The following is a 25,012-nucleotide window of genomic DNA, read 5'->3' on the forward strand; positions in this document are numbered from 1 at the left end:
GCTGCACTGGGGCAAAGCTGCACTGACAAGGCTGCACTGACACTGAAAAGGCTGCAATGACACTGACAAGGCTGCAGATGAACACTGATGAGGCTGCATTGATGGGCATTTTAATGTAAGTTTCTTTTCCTTAAACTTCCCTCCTAAAAGTTTTTTTCCTTAAAATTCTCTTCAAAACTTGGGGTGCGTGTTATACGCCGGCGCGTATTATACGCCGATAAATACGGTATGTTACAGCATGCTCTTATATTTTTGTTTATAGAATCCTCGCTGAGGCTGATCTGCTCCGCCTCTGCTAGTTTGTCCCCCTACTCACAAAGGATTCCATAAGCATGATTCAACTAGTGGATACACTTCCAAGACTGATCCTGCTATCCATTGTTTTAATGGTGGATGCTCCATTTGTGAGTAATGGACAATATTATTTTCGGTCAGGTAGTGCTTCTCACCCTGACCTCCAAGCTATAAATAATATTTTTCATAATTATACTAATATATTCTATGTTTTACAAAATTTTCAAAAGGTCGAACAAATACTCTCTATTTTACTTAAGGCATTATGATGGTGCGTCGTTGTGCAACGTAGCACTGTTATTATCTAGGAGTTTATTATTTCCAAAATTCCAAAGTTCTACTGTTCAAGTACTCTAATCTCCAGTGTTTACATATATAAGTACAGTTTGTCATTTGATATAGATAGGTCAACAAGAAAATACTTATGCAAGCTATTGATGTATATTTTGAAATATTGTATTCTTGAAGATATAGATGGCATCACAATGATCACCAGATTTTCCTCTTTCTCAGGTAATTTTTCATTTTTAATGTTAATGGTGTTAACCACATTACTAATACCACACCGACTCTGCCATATGCTCATCCCCGGGCCTTGTGATCCATTGCCACTACCTTATAACTATCAGCACTATTTAATAATAATACTACGGGTCTTAGGGTGATTTCTCACAATGCCCGGGGCATTAATTCACCTCACAAGAGAAAGAAAGCTTTTCGCCACTACAAAAGATTAGGAGCGGATATAATATTAATGCAAGAAACTCACTTTGCAACAGATAAACACCCTAAATTTATTGACAAGAGCTTCAGTCAATTTTATTGCACTACTTGCAATACAAAATCTAGGGGTGCTGCTATACTTATTAGAAACTCGGTAGTATTTGAGGTTCAGAATGTCTTTAAAGACCCAGATAGTCGTTATTTGATTTTGAAAGGCTCAATTATAGGACGTTCTATAACTATTGCCTCAGTGTATGCTCCAAATGACGCCCATTCAAACATTTTCAACAAATTTTTTGATACTTTTTTTTGTCATCTCCCCATTAGTTGATCCTGATCAAACAGGCTTCATTCCTAACAGACAAATAACAGACAACATACGATTGACAACAAATATCATTCAAGATTCCGACATACATTCCAAATCCACATTACTACTTAGTCTTGATATACACAAAGCTTTTGATAGCGTTTCCTGGTCATATCTTGACAATCTACTCCCCAAATATGGCATCAACAATGAATTCCTACATAGCTTTAAGGCTCTCTATCACAACCCACACACACATATCAAACTCCCAGGCATCAATTCTGACTTTTTCCCTCTGACCAAAGGTACCAGACAGGGTTGCCCCCTCTCCCCTCTACTTTTCGCCCTCGCGATAGAGCCCCTTGCCTGCGCTATCAGAAACAACACAGACATTAAAGGATATTTTAAGGGATCCAAAGAATATAAGCTAAGCCTCTATGCAGATGACGTGCTTCTGTTTATAACTGACCCTCTTATCTCCCTACCCAATCTAACTAAAACCCTTGACATCTTCCATGACCTGACAGGACTGGGTGTAAATCTATCTAAGTGCTCTATCCCTCCAGCCTTAATATCTTTACTTAAAGACAAATTCCCATTCAACTGGAATGCGGATTTGTTCAGATATCTAGGTATTCAGATTACACCTTCGTATGAAACATAATACCAAGCAAACTACCCTCCCTTATTTAACAGTATTAAAAATCTACTTAAACTTTGGTCATCATACCAGATTTCATTCTCGGGCAGAATAATGGCCGTAAAAATGATGATATTACCCAAACTTATTTTTTTTTTTTTTTTTTTTAGAGCCCTTCCTCTTATTTGACCTAAAAAAAACATTAGATTCTTTACAGAGAGACATAAATACATTAATCTGGCTAAACAAGAAACACAGATTTAGCTACTCCCTTATGTTTAGACCCCAAATAAAAGGAGGCCTCAGCATTCCAAACCTTTGGCTTTATTATCTATCGGCCAGATTCACCCAATTAGCCCAATGGTATGCCCCTTCACCCCAAATCTCCTGGCGCCGGTTCGAAGAAGAATCTATCCTACCATACAACCTACAAGGACTTCTCTGGTCCAAGACCATCCCTCCACAAAAAATAAGACCCTTAAACCTTATCGTCACTCATACCCTTCAACTATGGAACAGACAGGTCTCTAAATTTAATTCATCCTCTGACACTCCCCCCCGTCTTCCTTTTTTAGGTGACCCTAATTTTTCCCCCCCAGATAGAGCTCAAGATCAAAACATTATAACGAACTGGAAATCACATAACCTAACACATTTAAAATCGCTTTCCCACAACAATTCATTTATCACTTTCTCCAATCTACAAACAATATATGATTTCCCACCTTCAGAATTAGAGATGTATATAAATATAAGACAATTCTATCAGAAATATTACTCACTTACACTCCACCCCCCCCCCCCCCCCCCCCGATACACAATTTGAACAAATTTGTAATTCCTCCCCCCCGTGACAGGGGTTTAATCTCTAGAATATATAAAAATTTAAATGAGACAAACATGCCTGATAAATCACATCCCATGCTACAATGGGAATCAGATTTAAATACCTCATTTACTCTTGATCAATGGGATACTATTTTTACAAATCTCCATAAATGTACTAAAACAACCTCAATTAGAGAATCAGCCTTTAAATTGCTATATAGATAGTATCTTACCCCTGCTAAACTTAACTCATTTTGCACCTCACTATCCCCATTTTGCTTCAGGGGTTGCCCCTCTCAGGGAACACTTCTACATATCTTTTGGGACTGTCCCCACATAAAAAAACACCTGGAATAAGGCTAGCATAATCATAGAAAAAATATCCGGTAGAAAGATTTCTCTTACACCCCAAATCTGTCTTCTATTCTCCCCTATACAGGATATTCCAATGACAACCACAAGACTAATCCATACATTCCTCAGTTCCATTCATTGGGCCATAGCTTTTAATTGGCGCTCCACCTCGGTACCTTGGCCACAAATTCTTAACCACATGACGAATATCAAACTTTCTGAAAGAATTCATCACACGTTATATGATTCAATGCCTCTTCATTAAAAAAAAAATTATTTTTTGGGATACTACCTCTCTGATTTAAAATAAGGGAAGGGGGAAAAAAGAAAAAAAAAGAAAAAAGTAAGAAAGAAGGTATTTTTATTAATAATTTTTTTTTTTACTAGTAATGGCGGCGATCAGCAATTTTTATCGGGACTGCAACATTATGGCGGACACATCGGACATTTTTGACACATTTTTGGGACCATTGTCATTTATACAGCAATCAGTGCTATAAAAATGCACTGATTCCTGTGCAAATGATACTGGCAGTGAAGGGGTTAACCACTAGGGGGCGGGGAGGTTAACCCCTTCACTGCCAGTGAGGGGAGTGATTTTAGCTGTAGTGGGGATGGGCTGTGTGTGGCACGTCACTGATCTCTGCTCCTATGACAGGGAGCAGAGATCCAGTGACACTGTCACTAGGCAGAACGGGGAGATTTTTTTTTTTTAAAGCCTATGGCGTGCATAACACACCCAAAAAAAACTTCACCCAGTGCCAAAAAAATGTGCACACACATAAAGAGTGGTCACAAAAAAGTGCAACGGGTACACAGACGTGCCAATTCCCTGATCCCCCGGGGCATTAGGCTCCAGACGGGGACAAAGGTACTTTACAATGGTCTATCTGGCCGAAACCAGACAGACCCCGTTCTCTGGAGGGTCTGCCGAGACAGAACCCACCCAAGTACTAGGTGGGGCTCCCCCGAAGGGAGACCCCATGAGTTAGGGCGAACAAAGCCAGAAGGCCATGTCCACCCCTTCCCAAGACTTTCAGGGCTGGCCCGAGGACCCGTCCTTACTCATCACACAGTGAGACAAACGTGTACAAGACGTGACAAAACATAGGATTCAATCAAAAAGAAAGAAAATAAATAAAAAGTGGGGAAGGGATAGTGGAGAGTGAAAAAGGTGGCCATTATGTGAAACAATGACCAAGCCCTCCAGCCAAGAATAAAAAAATTCCTCTGGTCCTAGCCAAAAGGCCCGGCCCAAGAGGCAGGTGCTAAAAAAGCGTGACTGTGGTGCCTCAAATCAAAGTGCCTGCCACTCACAGTGATTTTATGGCACCCCTGGACTGCCACTCCAGGGGCACTACTCCATAGGCTTTCAAAGACCAACCCTGGCCACCAGCCCAGACCACAGCAGCCCCCACCCCAGGCAGGAAGGCATGGAGTTCTGGAAGCTTGGTGAGAGCCCTTTACCATCAGGCCTCACCGTCGTTCCGTCCCTCCTACCTAATTACATTTGGGAAATACTAGCCACTCCCCCGGTGGGAGAAAGGGGAGCCAGCGTTCTCTCCTGAATAACTGTCTGGAGCTAGAGCTGCCCCAATCCAGGCCAGAAGGCCAGGGTCCCGACCCTCCGGTTCAGACCCCGTGGTTCTCCATCCCCATCAGAAGGCTTCCCTTTCGGCTACGAACCGTCCAGGTCACCTTTACTCCAGCAGGTTTTGCATAGCAACCGCCATCCCATCTCTATCTCGCCATAGATCAGGGACGGAAGCAAGCGCCACCTCCTGGAAACTGATAAGAACAGATACTACACTTGATCTTAGCCAAAAGGCCGAGAAGGCAGAATGGGGAGATGCTGTTTACAACGTCATCTCCCCGTTCATCTTCTCCGTGAGGAGATCGCGGGTATCCCCGCGGCGATCGAGTCCGCGGGACCCGCGACCCGACTCACGGAGATCGCGGCAGGCACGCACATGATGGCAAATTCAAAGTAACGTACGGGTACGTTACTTTGCGCAGCCGTGCCATTCTGCCAACGTATATCTACAGGAGCCTCTCGGGAACCAGTTAACATATACTCAATTGTCATTATTTCTTCCCTCCACTACAATACTCTTGATTGGCCTGATTATAATACTATGCATTTTTTTCACCTGACTAACCATAACCCTCTTTTTATTTCCTGTACAACATTCACTGTTAAAAATATCTGTATACATACTTGTACTATCATTGTAATTGTTTTATACCTTGACCTTTTACATAATAAAAATCGTTTGTAAACAAAAAAAAAAAAAAGTGCACATGAAACTGCACTTGTAGCGCAAAGTGGATTTGCCTTTAGTAAATAACCCCCATTGTCACTGTAAACACCAACTTTTACTCCAAAAACTGCTTTTTAATCATTGAAAGACGCAGCCACACATTGTTGAGTAGAAAACTTTTTACTCAAAGCACATTCACGTGTGCCTTTAGAAAAGTGTTTTTGAACAAACCAACATCTTTGGTGTATAACATTATTTTTTGTCACATTAATTAGAAATAGCCTTTTTTGGTTAAACAGGCATGTTTCAAAACATAACATACAGAACTCAGGAACTTACAAACTTCAACTTTGACAAAGTGAAGGCAATATCAGACATTAGTATGTCCAAACTGTGTTGATATTGCCTTCATCAGATGGGGTGATGTCACCCCTGTAAAAGGCAAATTTTGAAGATGCACACAAACTGGGATTCAAAATGGGGATTTCCCTCCTGATCCCATGCCTAATGTCAACATGTGCTAGCTCCCATCATGGGGGATCAATGGACGTGTTTTGGGGTGCAACCCCTTCCTCTCAGCTACTTTAGTAGTGAGGAAGGGGTTGCACCAACAAAATGCGTACATTGATATCCCCTGATGGCAGATAGCACATGTTGACACACTGTGTGCATCTTCAAAATTTTGCTTTTAAAATACTTTAAAACTATTTTTCAAACCCAAAATACACGAAAAAAAAGGGTTAAATTTTTGTGTGTTTTAGATTCTCCCTAAAACAACAATGATGTTCTTCATTTTTTGTTGAACATCATTGATGTTTTGCTTTAGATTTTCTAAATCGCGATTTCACCCCATTCTCTCCCCGATGAGGATCTGGGCACTTTCACTGGTGAAATTAGATTCTTCTTCCACAACATCCACATCACCTAAAACAAAAAAACACACCATGTATTATAAATATGCAGGAACAGATATCTTACCTGAAGCTGTGGTCTCAGACACTCACCTGTTGTGGTGACAATTTTGCACACTTCCAAAACATCTCCCTTCTCATCCTCTGCTTGCGTTTTGGTGACTTCCCCTTCTTTCGGAGGTGGGAGGTCCCTGGTGTCCTCAGACGTCCCGAGTCTTTTCTCCCCTATGTGAATAAAAAAAAGGTATACTTAGCACACAGATATTGGAGGGCAGAAATAGGAATATGAAACATTGCTTGGAAGTGTCGTACAATTGTCTGTTTTGGCAGAGTTCCAAGCTGAAGACATTTTTACTTCATTTCCAAAGCTGGAATACTTCCCTTTTTTGTACAAGTTTTACACATGGAGACATCCCTAGTACCCACTGGAGCACCTGTGTGGGACACCCTAAAAAGTTTTATTCTGGTGTCCCACACTAGTGCTCTAAACAGCTGCTGAGTGTCCTCTCCTTACACCGAATCAAGTTTGCATTTCATTCTAGTTACAAACCCATCTATACAACAAAAATATTTTAATACAAATAGGCATGAACAAATGTAGTTAACCGGTATCTGCCTAAAACATCTTATAAATGGGCGAACGAACGATGTTTCCTACGACCGATTACTGTGCCCATGAACATGAAAGTTGCCATTTTAAAATGTACAACAGTAAAGAAAATGGAGCAGCACGAACGTTAAGAAGAATAGGAACGCACGACAAAATACTTACTTTTTTGCAGCACTCTCTTGATTCTTCTGTACTGATCCTGCTCCCTCAATTTGAGGTCTGACCATAATTTCCTCAGTTGATCCTTGGATCGCAGTACCCCAAATACCTGTGCAGACTCTTCACAACTTTAGGCATGATCTTGGCCTTCTCACATTTGGGTTTGGGTAAGGTCCATACTTCCTGTCATAGTCGGCCCTCTTGAAGATGTCCACCATCTCTATAAGGCCATAATTGAGGCCTTCAATCTCCTCTGGGATTGTGAGGTTCGGGGCTCCGGCCTTTTGTCTTTGCTGCTCTCCTCTGCATGCAGCTGTTGTCTCTCCGCCATGTGCTCTCCCACTGTGCCGAAAGAAAAGGGGCGGGGAATAGACTAGAAAGAATGTCAGGGGCGGCCGGAGTTTCACGCAGTGTAACAGAAGCGACGATCATTATAATGAAGGTACAACTTTAAGTTGGTGCATCAGTGGCCTATACTGCTTATAGATTGAGGCCTATATTGGGTCAAGATTAGGAGAGTTTCATCTGACAATATGGTTTGTCTTGTGTTGTGTCTTGCAGAGAAAATGGATCTATTCAAAGATGAGGACTTTATCTCCATATTCATTGATATGTACAGGGAGCTGCCCTGTCTGTGGCAGGTAAACCACCCCTTTTATAACAATAAACCAAAGAGGAAGGCAGCGCTGGATCAATTGCTGGAATTTGTGAAGCCGGTGATCCCCATGGCAGACATCCCCTATTTGAAGGCCCTAATTGGTGGCATGAGGAGCACTTATATTAGGGAGCGCAAGAAGGTCCAGGATTCCCTGAGATCAGGAGCTGCAGCAGATGACATTTATGAACCCAGGCTGTGGTACTACGACAGACTGCATTTTCTGTCAGGCCAGACTGAACCCAGGCCAGCACTCTCCAGTCTTCCTTCAAGGCTTCCTTCCCCCCTAGCTGAGGCTTACGACGCCCAACCTGGGCCTTCCAGGCAGCCACATGTGGAGCAGCCCAGCTTGAGTCAGGTATAGTATTCTTCAAAATATTTCTGGTTGTCAAATGATGTTAAATATATGTTAGTTTTGATAACTAATTTCTGATTTCTCAAAGTGTTTTACATATCAATAGACAGTAGTGGCCACAAATGATTATGACAACAATGAAAAATGCTGTGGTCAGAATGATAGTCTTTTCTATTAAATTCAATTTGCAACAGTCATGAGCTGAAAATTGTGTGTTATTGATGAACCAAAAACTAAAACTATGTCCCTTTTTCATACACAGGAAAGTCTCAGCCAGGAGGAGGCCATGGAAAGTGGCAGCCAATGGGTGGCGGGGGTAAGTGGCAGCCAGGAGGTGGCCAGGCCCAGTAGCCTGCCCGAATCCAAGGTCATTCCCCTCGGCCTTCCACAAAAAAGTGCCAGGAAGAGGAGTAACTTGAAGGAGGCAGCAATTGGTCTATTTCTGAAGGCTACTGCGGCCCTCACACCCCCCCCCAGTGTTCAAGAGGACTATGCCTAGATGACAGCCTGCAAAATGCTGGAAATGGAGGAGGGCCAACGCCTCTTATGTGAGGAAGTGATCTTGCAAGCCCTAAATAAGGGGTTGAGGGGTGAACTCACAAGACAAAGCAACATTTGTGAGTTATAAAATAAAAATATGTGGCGCTATTCCATCAATCAGTAACAATACAAAGTGTGGTGAAGTGGGCAGAGTATAATCCACCTCGTGTGGTAATATGCCAAGCAAAAGTGAATAATGGCCACGAATTGATGCCACCATACAAGAATAGATCAATAGAAGCGGATGCAATTCTGCGATAAGAAAAATAAAGTAAAAAATATATATAGGCAATTAAATAGAAAGTGACACAGTGCTAGATGAGATAAACAATCACCCCTCAATAGGTGAAAGAATATCTGCGGATATGAAAAAATGACTTCCCAAGTGAATGCTCACAACCAAAATTCATATATAAAGTGGAAGCAATTAAATGCAAAGTGACTCAGTGCTTAATAAAATAAAACGATCACCCATCATTAGGTGAACCAATATATAACTGTGAGTAAGGAAAAAATACCTTCCCAAATAAATTGCTCACAACCAAAGTTCATACACAAGTGATGCCGGTGGCTCAAAATTAATCACTAGAAATAAATAATACTGATAAAGAATAAATAAAGTCGCTTCTTCTACGTGAGCTAAAAAGTAGGCAGTGATAAAGTGACATATAGTGCAGGATAAAATGTTGAGATCAGCACCAAATATGTGCATAGATTGCAAAATAGTAAATAATAACGACCAAATTGAATAGTGAAATCATGCCATAATAATTAATAAATGCAGTAATAGAGTAATGAAATAATCAATAATGATAGGACAGCTAATCCCACAACAGAGATGCTGTCCCAGACAGTGACAATAGTGCAATAATGTCCATACAAAAGTGCAGTAGTGATGAGTGATTTCCACAAAGAGGATTAGCTGTCCTATCATTATTGATTATTTCATTACTCTATTACTGCATTTATTAATTATTATGGCATGATTTCACTATTCAATTTGGTCGTTATTATTTACTATTTTGCAATCTATGCACATATTTGGTGCTGATCTCAACATTTTATCCTGCACTATATGTCACTTTATCACTGTCTACTTTTTAGCTCACGTAGAAGAAGCGACTTTATTTATTCTTTATCAGTATTATTTATTTCTAGTGATTAATTTTGAGCCACCGGCATCACTTGTGTATGAACTTTGGTTGTGAGCAATTTATTTGGGAAGGTATTTTTTCCTTACTCACAGTTATATATTGGTTCACCTAATGATGGGTGATCGTTTTATTTTATTAAGCACTGAGTCACTTTGCATTTAATTGCTTCCACTTTATATATGAATTTTGGTTGTGAGCATTCACTTGGGAAGTCATTTTTTCATATCCGCAGATATTCTTTCACCTATTGAGGGGTGATTGTTTATCTCATCTAGCACTGTGTCACTTTCTATTTAATTGCCTATATATATTTTTTACTTTATTTTTCTTATCGCAGAATTGCATCCGCTTCTATTGATCTACTCTTGTATGGTGGCATCAATTCGTGGCCATTATTCACTTTTGCTTGGCATATTACCACACGAGGTGGATTATACTCTGCCCACTTCACCACACTTTGTATTGTTACTGATTGATGGAATAGCGCCACATATTTTTATTTTATAGTTGTTTTTTGGGGAACTGAGTGAACCTATCTATGTGAGCGGCTCTCCATCGGGTATTTTACCGTCAGTTTTACTAATCCCTTATTTATATTGTGGTTTTGCGCACTGGTTCTCACATAAACATTTGTGAGTTGAACCATGGTCCTCTTCCTCCTCCAGGTCCTCCTCCTCCTCCTGCCACACCTCCAACACCAGAGCCACAGCCTGGAAGGAAGTGTGTAAGGAAGATCAGAGAGTGATGGCCTGGGTTCAGTCTGGTCTGACAAAAGATGCAGGCTGTGGTATGACCACAGCCTGGGGACAGATTTGTCATCTGCTGCTGTTCCTGATCTCTTGTAGTCCTGGACCGGATTGTGCTCACTATTATATGGACTCCTCAGGCCACCAATTTTGACTGTAAAATAATAGATGTGTGCCCTGGGGTACAAAGGCTTCACAAATTTCACCAGTTTCTCCAGCGTTGCCTTCCTCTTTATTTTAAGACACAGAATAAATGGATATTTCTTTTTCACAAATACTTGCCTATGTGTTTTACTTCAAAAAGGACAGTTTGTGAGTAGGCAGGTACATTTCTAAAATACAAGGTCAAATTAACAAGTGACACCAACACCAACCAACCTCCTTGAGGTAAAAAAAAATACAAGATAATAATGGTATTGTGGTAACTTGACACACAAAACGAAAAATAATATTATGGAGAGCACTAGAAAACAAAAAAAAAATACAGATCTTGATAAAAATAAATAAAAAAAAAAACAACAAATCTGCCAAAAAAAAAATTATTATTCGTGAGATCACGAGAAATTATAAAGAAAGAAGTCTGTGTGAATATGAGCAGCAAAACATTTTCATTCTTCTAGCATTCTAAAAAAGAAGAGAATGCGTTGCATTAAAAGATTTTAAAATTTGCAGCATGACGAATGTGCTGTTTTACCAGACCGAGCGCTTCCATCTCGTAATTTATTCTGAGCATGCGTGACACTTTGTGCATCGGAATTGTGTACACACGGTCGGAATTTACGCGAACGGATTTTGTTGGTGGAAAATTTGAGAACCAGATCTCAAATTTTGTGCGACGGAAATTCCGACTGAAACTGTCCGATGGAGCCTACACACGGGCGGAATTTCCGACAACAAGCTCCGATCGCACATTTTACTTAGGAAAGTCCGACCATGTGTATGCGGCATTAGACTGAAAGGGGTGTTAACCGTACTCACACCAAGCCATGCTTCCTGTATTGCTGTTCCTATTGCTGAAATACTGCCATATATGCCTTAATGTTAAATGTTGTAACTTTATATGCAGACCAGCGGGATATAGTCTGACAGGCCACACACAGACTGCAGGCTCCTATAGGCGACGGGATACATGGGCTTCTATGCAGGGACACCTCTAACCGCCCACGACCACAGGTAGGAACTCACCATGTGGCCTCCCCTGATCGGTGCACAGAGAAAGAGACGCATAGACTGCAACCCAAATCGGCTATACGCTGACGACCCCTTGAGTACACCTTAGCCCCGTTGAGGCGTTCACCAGTATGTTCTCTCTAGCAGGACATGGGTGTGGAGGAGGGAACATACTTCGCAAGTAGGCACGGGATGGATAAGGCCTCTGACAGCCACACTTCCGAGGAGTTTGCATCAGCTAACGCCTCCGCATTGGGGGAGCTACTGACCCAGGTGATACAGGGGGAAGAAGGTTCCTAGACAATAGACAGACAAATGGGGAGAACACTCTATCTTTCTATCCCCAAATACGCGACACGTTGGAGCTGCCATCCCACCTATTAGGGGAGAGACCGGGGGACAGGCCCAGGGTGGGGCCTTGCTGCTCGTAAAATAGACGAGCAGACGAGCGCACCCCCGCCACGGGGGAGGTGGCGGGGGTGCGCTCGGGACCGGGCGGGAGACCACGGACTTGCTTTTACAGTTTGTTGGCATCTCTGTTCCGTATCTGCCATAAGTTACAATGATTACTGCTGATAATGTTGTTTATTTGCCATTAAGTTATAGTTATATATACTATGTTATCTTACTACAAATGCTGGGGTGGCGGGCGGGGCTGAGGGCTCTCCTCCAGGCTCTGACCAGACACTTCCCTATTTAGGAATACGCTCAATTCCCAGCCGTTTGCTGGTGAGCTTCATAGCAAATTACTGCTACTAGCTTTAGTTGAAGTTGAGGCTACCGCTCATCGCTGGGACCTCATACATACCAGGTTAGCCTGGTCTTTGTTACCTTTTTCTACTCTACCCCCGTACCCCCCCCCCTCTATCCCCCCCCCCTTTTTTGCCCTCTCCCATGAACATGGACGTACTCAGAATAGTCTTGCTCAATGCGAAAGGGTTCAATGTCCCTGAAAAAAGACTGGTACTTTTACAGGACATGCACCGTCAGCGAGCAGACGTGGTCTTTATACAGGAAACACACTTTAGAGCTGCCGGTATTGAAGAACAAATCTTTTCCCATGACATACCACTCTACATTCCCGACAGCGAAATCTAGGAGTATCCATTCTAATATCCACACGAGTACCCTGGGTACTTCTCGACACACGGACTGACCCTGAAGGGTGCTTCCTATTCCTGAAGGGCACAATTGGCGGTACCAAGGTGACATTAGCAACTCTGTACGTCCCAAATAGTCAACATGACCTTTTAATTAGCAGACAGCTTAAATCACTCCTCGAGTTCACAGAGGGACACTTAATTTTGGGTGGGGACTTTAATATGCCAACGATCCCTACAGAAGACACTTCTTCGGGGACGTCCTCAATCCACCAGGAAAGGTATCGCAAAAACCCTACGTAATGCTCAACTGGTGGATGTCTGGCACCTACTCCACTCCGGAGTACAGGATTATACCTTTTTCTCCACGCCACACTAAGTATACTTCCATATTGACTATTTCCTGCTCCCACACGGCCAGCTACACGTGGTACGGGACACCTCCATAGGTTCCATCACATGGACGGATCATGCCCCAGTGATGTTATCCTATACCGTCGGATGGTCCCTCGATTCGAAATAAATCATGGAGGCTGAATGAGAGCCTCCTACAAGAACAAGACGTGCTGACAGACAATCAAGGAACTAGGGCACTACTTCCAAACCAATGACACCACCGACTGCGACATAGGCACGGTCGGGGAGGCCCACAAGGCGGTAATAAGGGGAACTCTTATCAAACATGGGGCAAGGTTCAAACATCAGCACACCGCCCGACTAGCCTCCCTTCTATCTACACTACAGACCGTAGAAGCTAGACAAACACGCCCCGTCACCACCCATAGAAAAATAACTTAACGCCACCCGAACACAAATTACGGACCTCCTATACTTTAGAGCCAAAGCGGCAATATAGGATTGCCGCAAAAGAACATACGAGTCGGGTAACAAATGTGGCAGACTGCTGGCTCAGTCTCTCCGTGCACAGAAATTGGCATCCTACATACCCCACATTACATCCCCCACTGGGCATAAAACCACCATGGCTCAACATATCACTAGGGATTTCCAACTATTCTATAATTTGGCGGGTACTAATCCTTTCGCGGAACGCATAGTGGAATATATCACCTCATCCCACATGCCCTCTCCAACGTCAGACGCAGGTGAACTCCTGGAAGTACCCATCACACTATCAGAGCTCCAACTGGCTGTGGGTTCCGCTAAACCGGGAAAGACGTCGGGGCCGGACGGCCTCACACTCCAATATTACAAAACCCTACTCCCCACCCTAGGAAGCCACATGGTTAAACTCTTCAACTCCCTGGGCACGAGGACACCATTCCACGAGACCTCCCTCCAGGCACACATATCGGTGATCCTGAAAGATGGTAAAGACCCCTCCCTGTGTGGGAGTTACAGGCCCATATCCCTACTAAACACCGACCTTAAACCGTTTACTAAAATCATCGCTACAAGAACAACATCTACCGGACCTGATTCACTTAGACCAGGTTGGCTTTGTCCCGCTCAGAGAAGCCAGGTCCTGAATCTACTCCATATAGCCAACACCACCGGCACCCCGTGTGTCTTTCTGGGGACGGACGCGGAAAAGGCCTTTGACCGGGTTCATTGGCTATTTATGTTTTCGGTCTTGCGGCATGTGGGCCTGGGTAGCAAAATGATGAACTGGGTGGGGTCTATTTACTCTAATCTGATGGCTAGGGTCAGGGCCAATGGGGTCCTCTCGGAACCCTTTAAGATCACCAATGGGACTAGACAGGGCTGCCCCCTGTCGCCTCTCCTATTCGCCCTGTCCCTGGAGCCCTTCCTATGTCATGTGCGGCTCAACCCGGACGTCACCGGTATTACCGTGGGACCCTCGCAACCACAAAGTATCTGCATACGCAGACGATCTGATGTTTTCCATTACAAACCCAGTCATTTCCCTACCAAATCTGCTACACTAATTTAAAAGCTACGGAACATTGTCCAATCTAAAAATTTATTTTACTAAATCAGAGGTTGTGGGAGTTGGTATACCCCAACCGCAGCTGCTACAGCTCCAGGGAAACTTTGATTTGAAATGGACAGACACCGCGCTGAAATACGTAGGTACTTACATCCCTCCAAAATTCTCCAAAATAAAATATTCAACATAAATTTCCCTCCTCTTCTAAATTGGTTCGGACACGCCTCAACACCTGGCACACACGGGCCTTCACTCGTGGTTTGGTCGCTGTAACATTCTGAAAATTAGTATCCTCCTTAAATTTTTATATCTCATTCAGGCCTTACCTATCCACATCCCTGCGAGTAATTTTAAAATGATGAACTCCCTATTTGTAGCGTTCATATGGGCGCGCAAATGACCACGGCTAAGGAGGACATTACTTTCAATGCCCAAACAACTTGGTGGCTTGGCTATGCTGGACATACACACCTATTACTATGCAGCATATCTCAGTAGGCTTATAGACTGGTGCCGTCATCAAGACGCTAAGCTGTGGCCTCGAATAGAACAAGCACAAAGCCCCGTACCTCTAAACAAAGCGTCACGGTGCTACGCAAGCTTCCAACATGCGTTAAGCGACACCCCCTCATTGGCCCTACAACGCGAACATGAGCCAAACTTTTGGACCGGTCCGAAATCTCGTCAAGTAACTAGCCCCTAGCTCCTATTCTAGGTAACCCACAGTTCATATAAAGTGATCAGCGCAACTAGTTTCAATCGTGAGGTATAAATAAAATAAAGTCACTGTGCAAATGATGCTTATATATACACACACTATATATATGATCCTAATAATGTAATAAATAAAGATATGTATATAAATATATATGCACCAGTGTCCAATGGTTCTGTGCACAAATAATATAACTGTGCAAAAAATCTAAACAGTGCCTATATCACTATAGTGAGCATATCCAATAAAGTGCATATCAAATAATATAAGTGTTACTGAATAATCTGTCTGAATAAATTAATAACAGATAGTTCATTCAGTCCCATATGATTCCAATCAAAATCAGAGACTGTCAAAAATGGCTAGAGTTGTAATGAGCTAGTCCATGAAAGAGAAAAAAGAAAAGTGCAAACGTGCAAAAAGTGCATAAAGTGCATTCAATCGATCAATATCTTCAGTGAAAAATCTCCAATGTGTGATCTTCGTGTGTACCACACAGTGCTCTCTATGCTCTTACCTCCATACAAATGGTATAAGGCTTAAGGATTAATGCGAATGGGGGGCCTTCCAGATTTCAATGGTGATAAATGGTGCCTCTCCTATTCTTGCGTTCACAGTGTTGGCTCCCAGTAGTCAGCATGGGCATTAACACATAACCGATATATGTAGGGGATGAAAAAGAATCTCCCATAACATAGTACCGTATGAACAAGCAAGTTTATTAATAAAAAGGGGGGCCAAATGGGCGCTTACAATAAATCAATGAAAAAAATGGCAGATCTAACAACGGCGTTATAGGCACCTCTTACAACACTTCCGGTTCTCGCGACATCCGATCACTTCCTATGCATTACGACACACCACATGTCTTCATCAGGGTAACCGGATCGGTTCTAAGCCAAATCAATTTATGTGTAGAGACAGGGAGTGTATTCTCTGCCATTTTGTTGGAGAATAGTCACCAACAACGGCGCGGCCATTTTTGATTGGTCCATGAACAGATATATTTCTGTATTGTGTTAGTATTGGTGGCCATGTTATGGGTGGAAAGGTGAATCATTTTTATAACTGCATATATGTATATGTATTCCTGAAATACATATAAAAACGTACATATTAGAGGATGTAGAAACTAATTTATAGAGATAATTACTATAACACAGAGATATTGCATTAAACGAACCGGAAATGATGTTGAGGAGATATATATAAAATCATGTAAACTCATATTAAAATGCTTCAAAGTTACTTAAAAATTACTTAAAAAACAGTTCAAATCAAATTCTACATTTAATCCATTTGGCACTAAAGTATGGAGGGAGTGTATCCACTTAGATTCCTTCTGACTAATATACCTTATTTTATGGGCTCCTCTCCATGGTTTCTTATATTTCTCAATACCCCAAAATATTAGTTGTGTGGGATCCTTGTTGTGTGCTTGTAGAAAATGTCTGCTAACATTGTGTTTTGGGAACCCACTCAAGATGTTTTGGTCATTCTGACCATTAATGCTCTTTTTGTCCTACCCACATACTGCAGATTACAGCTACACTGTATAACAAACTACTGCCTCCGTATGACAACTAATAAAATCTTTTATGGGGTAGTTTTGACCTGTTTGTGTTGACTGGAATACATTTATTTAATTTGTGGTTTCTTGGAATGACGGCATGCGAAGCATTTCTTACAGGGGTAAAACCGCTTACCTGTAAAGAATGTGTAACCACTTGGGGGTGGTGGCGCTACCACATTCTTCACAATAATGTCCCTCAATGTGGGTGCCCTCCTATATACCACATTGGGTGTTTCTGGTAGGATTTGTTTTAAATGTCTGTCGCACTTTAATATATGCCAATGTTTATTAGTTTTTCCACTTCTTTATGCTGGATAGTGAAGTTACATAGTTACATAGTAGGTGAGGTTGAAAAAAGACACAAGTCCATCAAGTCCAACCTATGAAAACTACTACTAAAACTATCGACGGAGCATCAATATTTCGTTGACACGGGTTTGTTCCCTGTAGCATCTTTGTTCTGTTCATTGCCTTAACGGCACTGATCTGCTTATTAATAAATTCTTCGGAATATCCTTTTTGCTTGAATCTATTGCCTATCAAAGCTGCTTGGGACATGAAATCTTCATTCGTGCAATTTTTCCTAATCCTGACCAGTTGGCCTTTCGGAATATTGAACAGCCAGGATTTAAAGTGACAACTATTCAATGATAAATAGCTGTTGGCATTTTTAGGTAATTTTTAAGTAACTTTTAAGCATTTTAATATGAGTTTGCATTTTATAAATATCTCCTCTAAACATAATTTCCGGTTCATTTAATGCAATATCTGTGTTATAGTAATTATCTCTATAAATTAGTTCTACATCCTCTAATATGTATGTTTTTATATGTATTTCAGGAATACATATATATTTGAGGAAAATCAGCCATCCAGATACTTATATTTAAGAACAGGATGTGAGCACTTTATCCATTCCGCTGTTCTTATATCCTCACCCATGCCTTTTGTTGGGGATTTAACTTTATATAACACATTTTTTAATAATACATATATATTTTTAATTTATTTTTAATCTATATCACAGTAATTGATCGGCCAGATCATTAACATGTGCAGTTATGCAAATGATTCACTTTTCCACCCATAACATGGCAGCCACTAACACAATACAGAAACATATCTGTTCATGGACCAGTCAAAAATGACAGAGCCGATGTTGGGGACTATTCTCCAACAAAATGGCCGAGAATACACTTCCTGTCTCTACACATAAATTGATTTGGCTTAGAACCAATCTGGGATAGAGGATACCCAATAGTGTGATATTGCTTAAACAATAATAATCTTTATTTGAAAAAACAGCATCAGGGTACTCACATAAATGACAGTATAAACGGCATTGAATCCGATGAGCGGCGAGCTCGTATGTCCACGTCAGAGCAGAGCGCCTATCCCGTCCCTACGCGTGACGTCACCAACACACGTGACTTCATCAGAGCGCCTTTTATGTGAGTACCCTGATGCTGTTTTTTTGTGTAAAGATTATTATTGTTTAAGCAATATCACACTATTGGGTATCCTCTTTTGTCTTACCTCCTCCATAATCACTGAGGGATCAAGCCCTGTAGGGATTACATTGTGGCTCAGGACTACAAGGAGAGGTAGCCTCTATTGGCATATACCAAATGCTATTACCTCATTACCGTAAGCCACTGCTCACTATTGTGTGATTGGTACACTACTTTGCTTCATTTAAGCACTGCACAGTGGAACTTTTTTATTCACTCATAGAAGGAATACTGTCATTCTGACTCATTCATTACTATCTTGCGATTTGCACATATGGACTGTTTTTGCATTGTTTGATTTGTAGTTTTACTTATCCATTTTCACTTGGTTTCTATTTACATCAGAGTTTTGCACATTGCTATTTGCACATATGGACTTTGTCGCATCCTTATTTTTTATAGCCACATTGATTGATTTATTTATTGTCACATTTATTTCACTTTGCAGTTTATTGCAGAAATTTGCACAGATTTAGCACATAGTGATTGGAGCGCTTTATATGTTCTTTCTTTTTTATGCTTGCATGCTGCACTTTAGTTATGATGTCACATTAATTATTATATATTGTGTCAGTGGTCATTATTTTCCTTACTTGTTGTATGGAATTTTTTTTTTCAATGACATTACTCAGGTGTTTTTAGGTTGTTCATCCTCACTATTTATCATATAGTGATCTTGTGAGCGACTGCCTATTGTTGCACCTTACATTATATATTTATACAGCTACAGTATTAATGGTCTACCACAGTGGTTTTTAATCCTATTTTTTAATCTTATTTATATATATTCATTTTTGCTGATTATCGCCTCAGGTGATGGATTAGCGCAGCACCTCCCTTCATTGTTACATCACTGCCCATCTGGGTTTGGCTGAGCCTGATTCAGTGCATGCAGCTTTTCCACTTGCTTTCCTTTTTCCTATATGGTAGCGCAGGAATAAATATCTTTTCATTTAACTCCAAAACCTGGACCCTGTGGAAACATGTTTGTGTTCTCAAATGAGGGTCAGGCCCTACTGGCAAACAACACAGCCACCTAAAGCTTGAGACATCCCTCCTTCTGCCTCGCTGCTGTGCAAAGAATGTCCCCATTCAGGCCTCAAAAGGCCAAACCCCGGACGCTCTGTGAGTCCATGTTCATGGACCCCCCCACCCTGCATCCCCCTACCTTCCCCCACCCCTCTGCCTCCGACATTTACTTCCTCTAAACTTCTAAGATCTGTACTCTACAGATGTCTATATTTTTCTCCACTAATTTCTCATAAAATAGATAAAGGAAAACAGGAGAGACGAGACCCGTGGGGAAAGTATCTCTGCTCAACTACTATGCAAACGGCCACTCTCCTTTTGGACAGTGGAATTTGTGACGCAATAAGTCAGGTGAAGTTGTAGCCAGAACGGTTTGATATGCTAGGATCTCTGGAGATAGACCCGCTCAACATTCTTAGACCCCTCCCCTCTTCTCGAAGGGGGAAGGCACAATGTCGTGACATGTAATAATGTATGTCTTCATGTACCAGGTTGTTTGTACTACTTTTTCTTATGTTGACCCTGTGGGTCTTGTCTTTTGCTAGACTGTATAAATAAAGAATTTGAAAGAAAAAAAAAAAAAGCCTCTGTGATTGAGAGGCAGACACCAACTGGATGCCTTCTTGCCCAGATTGCTCGGAAGTAGACTCATCCGCCAGGCCATCCACAGAATCCTGAGCTTTAAGCTCTTCCCCATCCTCAACCCATTCCTGCTCCAGATAAGGAGGCTCCGGGGAGGGGGATCTGTCAGGCTTCTTGCCACCCTGCAGGATGGAGGCAATCATGCCAGCAATCCTGTGCTCTAACCTGACTAGGGCTGAGGACAGTTCATCCTTAGTGATAAAGGGTGAAGTAGCAGCGCTGACCGTAGGCACAATCCCAGATAGGCGCAGCGACTAAGATTGCCTGGAAGCCTCTGGTCCTTCAGGGGATACACTAGGCATATGACTAGATTCATCAGGAACTATTGATGACATAGGTGTGCCCTTCCCTGTAGTGTTAGTCCCGCTCCTCTTTTTTTAAGACATTTACTAGCCACAAAAAGATAGTACCTGGGTGTAGTATTAGCACACCTCAGAAGGGAGACCCTTAAATAGGGCTCACCAAGCCCCTGTGCAACAATCCTGCTAAGCATCCTTAGCCTGACAAGAAACACCTGGTAACTCACGTGACCCGGGTATGGAGAAATGAACCTCTGCAAGTGCCTGGTTCAGAGCCTGCTCTGTGTCCCACAGCTGCCTTCTGGAAGCACCGCATGCTTGGCATACACAGCTTAAATAAGCTGGCTGTGTGCCGGAACGTTCTGCGCATGCGTGCGCACATGCGAGGTCCTGGCGAACGGGCGGGGCTGTATTAGCTTATGACGCAAATCTTCGTGTGCCCAGATAAAGGCTACGGCGCATGTGCGTCGAAGCGTGTGCCATGGTCGCCAAACAGCGGCGCTTTTGCGAACGCACGTGTGCCATGGCAAACCAAGGCGAAATGGCACACTGTTGTGCGCTATCATAGAGGTAAAAAACAGCCAGACACAAGCAAAAAAAGGTATGTTTTGCAAACACCCACAGCTAGCCCAAAAACTCCCCCATATGATCACTGAACACAGATGTCCAGCCTCTAGCTAGCTTGACTGATAATTACAATCACTGGGACACCCCACAATAATAATAAACGGGTTTCACTTACCCCTCCAGGCACAGGGCAGCTTAGAAACTTAGAGCCCAATCTTCACCCTTCACGGTGGGTTCCTGTCACTTGAGGACCTTCAATGACTGGGTACCCTTTTCATGTTTAGGGCCCACTCCCTTGGACCTGTACAGCACTCTGCAGGAATGCCTCAGCGCTGTAGTGTCCAGGATTCCACTTCGCAGGGTCAAGCACCCAGAGGCTGCATTACATGCAAAACCTTGCAGGATCTCAAGTCTTCTTTGCAAGGCTCAGGTACCATTTATCTAAGCATATAAAGCCCGTGTCAAATGGATCTGATCGGCCAAGCCCTTGATTCATTTCAGAACCGTTTGTGGGACTAGAGACCTGGAGATCAGAGAGCTCAAACAATCGTGCCATCCACCTTGCAGACACTGGTAAAAAACTGAAGTACTTCCTGTATGGGAGGGGTTTTATGGGGGATCACTTCCTGTCTAAAGACCTTTGGTCTACCAGTGTCTATTCACCTGGAGATGAAGTATAACCCAGTAGGTAATGAAAATTGCCTAACTCTGTTTCCCATGATGTATGAAAAAGAAACAAAGCCTCATCTACCATTTACATCCGGAAGGTTTTACCCCCTTCATGACCAGGGTGTATTTTTTGCTATTTAGCACTGTGCTACTTTAACTGGCAATTGCGCAGTCATACAACACTGTACGCAAATGAAATTTTATATATATATTTTCACACAAATAGAGCTTTCTTTTGGTGGTATTTGGTCACCACTGGGTTTTCTATAATATAAACGAAGAAAACACTGAAAATTTAGAAAAAAACAACTATATATTTTTTACTTTGTTATAAAACATTCAAAAAAATACAAATTTCTTCATAAATTTAGGCCAAAATGTATTCTGCTACATGTCTTTGGTAAAAACCAAACTGCGTTTTTGCTGACACTAATATAGTTCTGATCGTAATCAAGATACTACTAAGTACAGACACTATACAGTTAATACTTGAGATCAGTGACATAGTGTAGCGGACAATCTAGTGCTAACTGACACTGGCTGGGAGGGATGCTAACTGACTGACACTGATGTTACTAGTGACACTAATACGGTGATCAGTGAGAATGCTGTTCACTGTACTAATGGCACTGGCTGGGAGGGGGTTAAAATCAAGGGGCAATTAAAAGGTTAACTTACATATAGTTGGTAAGGTTGAAAAAAGACAAGTCCATCAGGTCCAACCTCTGTGTGTGCTTTTATGTCAATATTACATTGTATATCCCTGTATGTTGTGGTCGTTAAGGTGCCTATCTAATAGTTTTTTTAAATGATCTGTGCTTCCTGCTGAAAACACTGCTTGTGGAAGAGAATTCCACATTCTTATCGTAAAGAACCCTCCTACGCAGTTTCCGGTTAAAACGCTTCTCCTCTAATTTTAGTGAATGGCCGAGAGACTTTTTTATTTATTCTCTCTATTATTATGTAATTAGACATACATCAATACATATAAAAAAAAAACCTTTTCATTTCCAGATCATCATTACAATGTACATTTATTCTTCCCCCACCCAAAAAAAACCAAACCCCCCCCCCTAAACCTGTCTCATTCATCCACTCTTCACCTTTTTTATAATCTATCCACTTTCCCCATAAATTCTGATATTTCTCCAATGGGTCCTCAGCTGTATGGATTGTTTCCTCTATGGCTCTCACCATTTCCACTCTTACTACCCACTCCTTTATATTCAGCGCTTCTTGAGTTCTCTACAGGCTTGGGATCAGCCCTTTCACTGCATTTAAAAGATGTGGGACTAAAGTATTCTTGTATTGGGCCAACGTCTTTCTTGTATCATTAAACAAACATTCCCAGGGGCCTTTTTTGTATCTTTGTGCAGTTCCACCACAGGTGCGCAAAGGTCCCCGGGGACCTTTGGGGGGCCTTCTGCCCCGAACCTATGCGCCCTCTGTGATGTCACATACCATCTTTCCAGTAGTTTATAGCCCATTTCCACTGTCCTTATATCACTTGACAAGGAATATGCTCTCCCAAGAATTTTCCTTTTATGTTCTTCATCCCTAAGAAAGCCTATCTCTTCTTCCCATTTTCCCAAATAAGGCGGGAATTCAGATTCTACTTTTTTAATCAGGATTTTATAAATTTTAGATATACTTCAATTTAAGCTCAAAGTAATTTCTCTATTAACCTCATGTGCCCTTTTCCCCGCAATGGTTGTGTAAAGTGCTTTAATTGTGCATACCTCCATTTGTCTAGTGGGGCCGTGAGTCTTTTTAAATGCCCTTTCTCAGAAAAGTTTTTATCCCTATTGTGGGGTCACCAGTATGGTATTTGTACATTGAAATCATATCCCCTCTCAAGCGTCTCTTCTCTAGCCACTTGCCGACCGCCTCACGCAGATATACTGCGGCATAATGGCACAGGCAGGCAAAATCACGTACCTGGTACGTGATTGCCTTCCCGCGGGCAGGGGGTCCGGTTGGACCCCCCCAGTGCCAGAGGCGGCCGGCATTTGTTCGCGGGCGATAAGAGGTGGGTGGGAGACCATCCATTCGTGGCCACCCCCTCCCGATCGCTCCCGGCGAATGAAAATCCTTCCTCTGCCTCTGTAATGTAAACAGAGGGAGAGGAAGTGATGTCATCTCTCCTCGAGCCGGTCTTTTCGTTCCAGCGCCGAGGAGAGAAGACATCAAGTAAGTGCACCAACACTACACTTTCAGTAGAACACGCTAGGCACACTTTTCACCCCCCAGTCACCCTGTCACAGTGACACCAATAGCAGTTTTTTTTTTTTGCATTGGTGTCAGTTTGTGATAGTTATAAGTGTTAGGGCAGTTAGGGTTAGCCCCCTTTAGGTCTGGGGTACCCCCCTTTAGGTCTAGGGTACCCCCCTAATAAAGGTTAACCCCTTGATCACCCCCCGTCGCCAGTGTCGCTAAGCGATCTTTTTTCTGATCGCTGTATTAGTGACACAGGTGACGCTAGTTAGGGAAGTAAGTATATAGGTTTGCCGTCAGTGTTTTATAGCGACAGGGACCCCCATATACTACCTACTAAAGGTTTTAACCCCTTGATTGCCCCCTAGTTAACCCTTTCACCAGTGATCACCGTATAAGTGTTACGGGTGACGCTGGTTAGTTGGTTTTTTATAGTTTACTATAGTTTTAGGGCACCCGCCGTTTATTCCCTTTTAAAGGTTTAACCCCCTAATGCTATTTGCTGGGTGTCTGGTGTGCTTCTGTACCTTTATGAAGGGATGGGCTGCCCTTCAGTCCACCTGCCAGCATTTATCCATCAGAATGCATGTGCCTCCACTGTGGGGACACTCATATTTTAATGTTAGGACCACAGATATCAGGGTGCCGTGACGAGGCTCTTTGGCTTAAGCATGCATTTGCAAATGCGTGCGGACTAAACCCCTGTTTTTAACGCGTACTGTTAGACAGGTCAATTTGGTTGTCTGCGAGTTGGTGGTAAGTAGGCTTTGGTTTTTTCCTGGGCATTCCCCAGGCTTTGTTTGCATCTGTTTGTAGCCCTCCAAAGCCGCTTACTGCGATAGCCAGCTATAAATGTAGGCGGTGGCAAGTTTTTTGAGATCACCTTGGTGTGTTTATTGGTCCAGAAACGCACCAGCACCTTTGCAGCCATGGTGCTATTTTCTGGGTGTCTGGTGTGCTTCTGTACCTTTAAGAAGGGATGGGCTGCCCTTCAGTCCACCTGCCAGCATTTATCCATCAGAATGCATGTGCCTCCACTGTGGGGACACTCATATTTTAGTGTTAGGACCA

The 25,012-nt window shown here is 42.4% G+C and overlaps 1 pseudogene; it reads right to left on the minus strand.

The window, feature by feature from the left end:
• Window positions 1-4,856: 4,856 nt before the first annotated feature.
• Window positions 4,857-4,989, minus strand: LOC141103970 (U2 spliceosomal RNA; annotated as a pseudogene).
• Window positions 4,990-25,012: the final 20,023 nt, after the last annotated feature.

The sequence above is a fragment of the Aquarana catesbeiana genome, linkage group LG07 (genome assembly GCF_042186555.1).
Source record: "Aquarana catesbeiana isolate 2022-GZ linkage group LG07, ASM4218655v1, whole genome shotgun sequence".
NCBI lineage: Eukaryota > Metazoa > Chordata > Amphibia > Anura > Ranidae > Aquarana > Aquarana catesbeiana.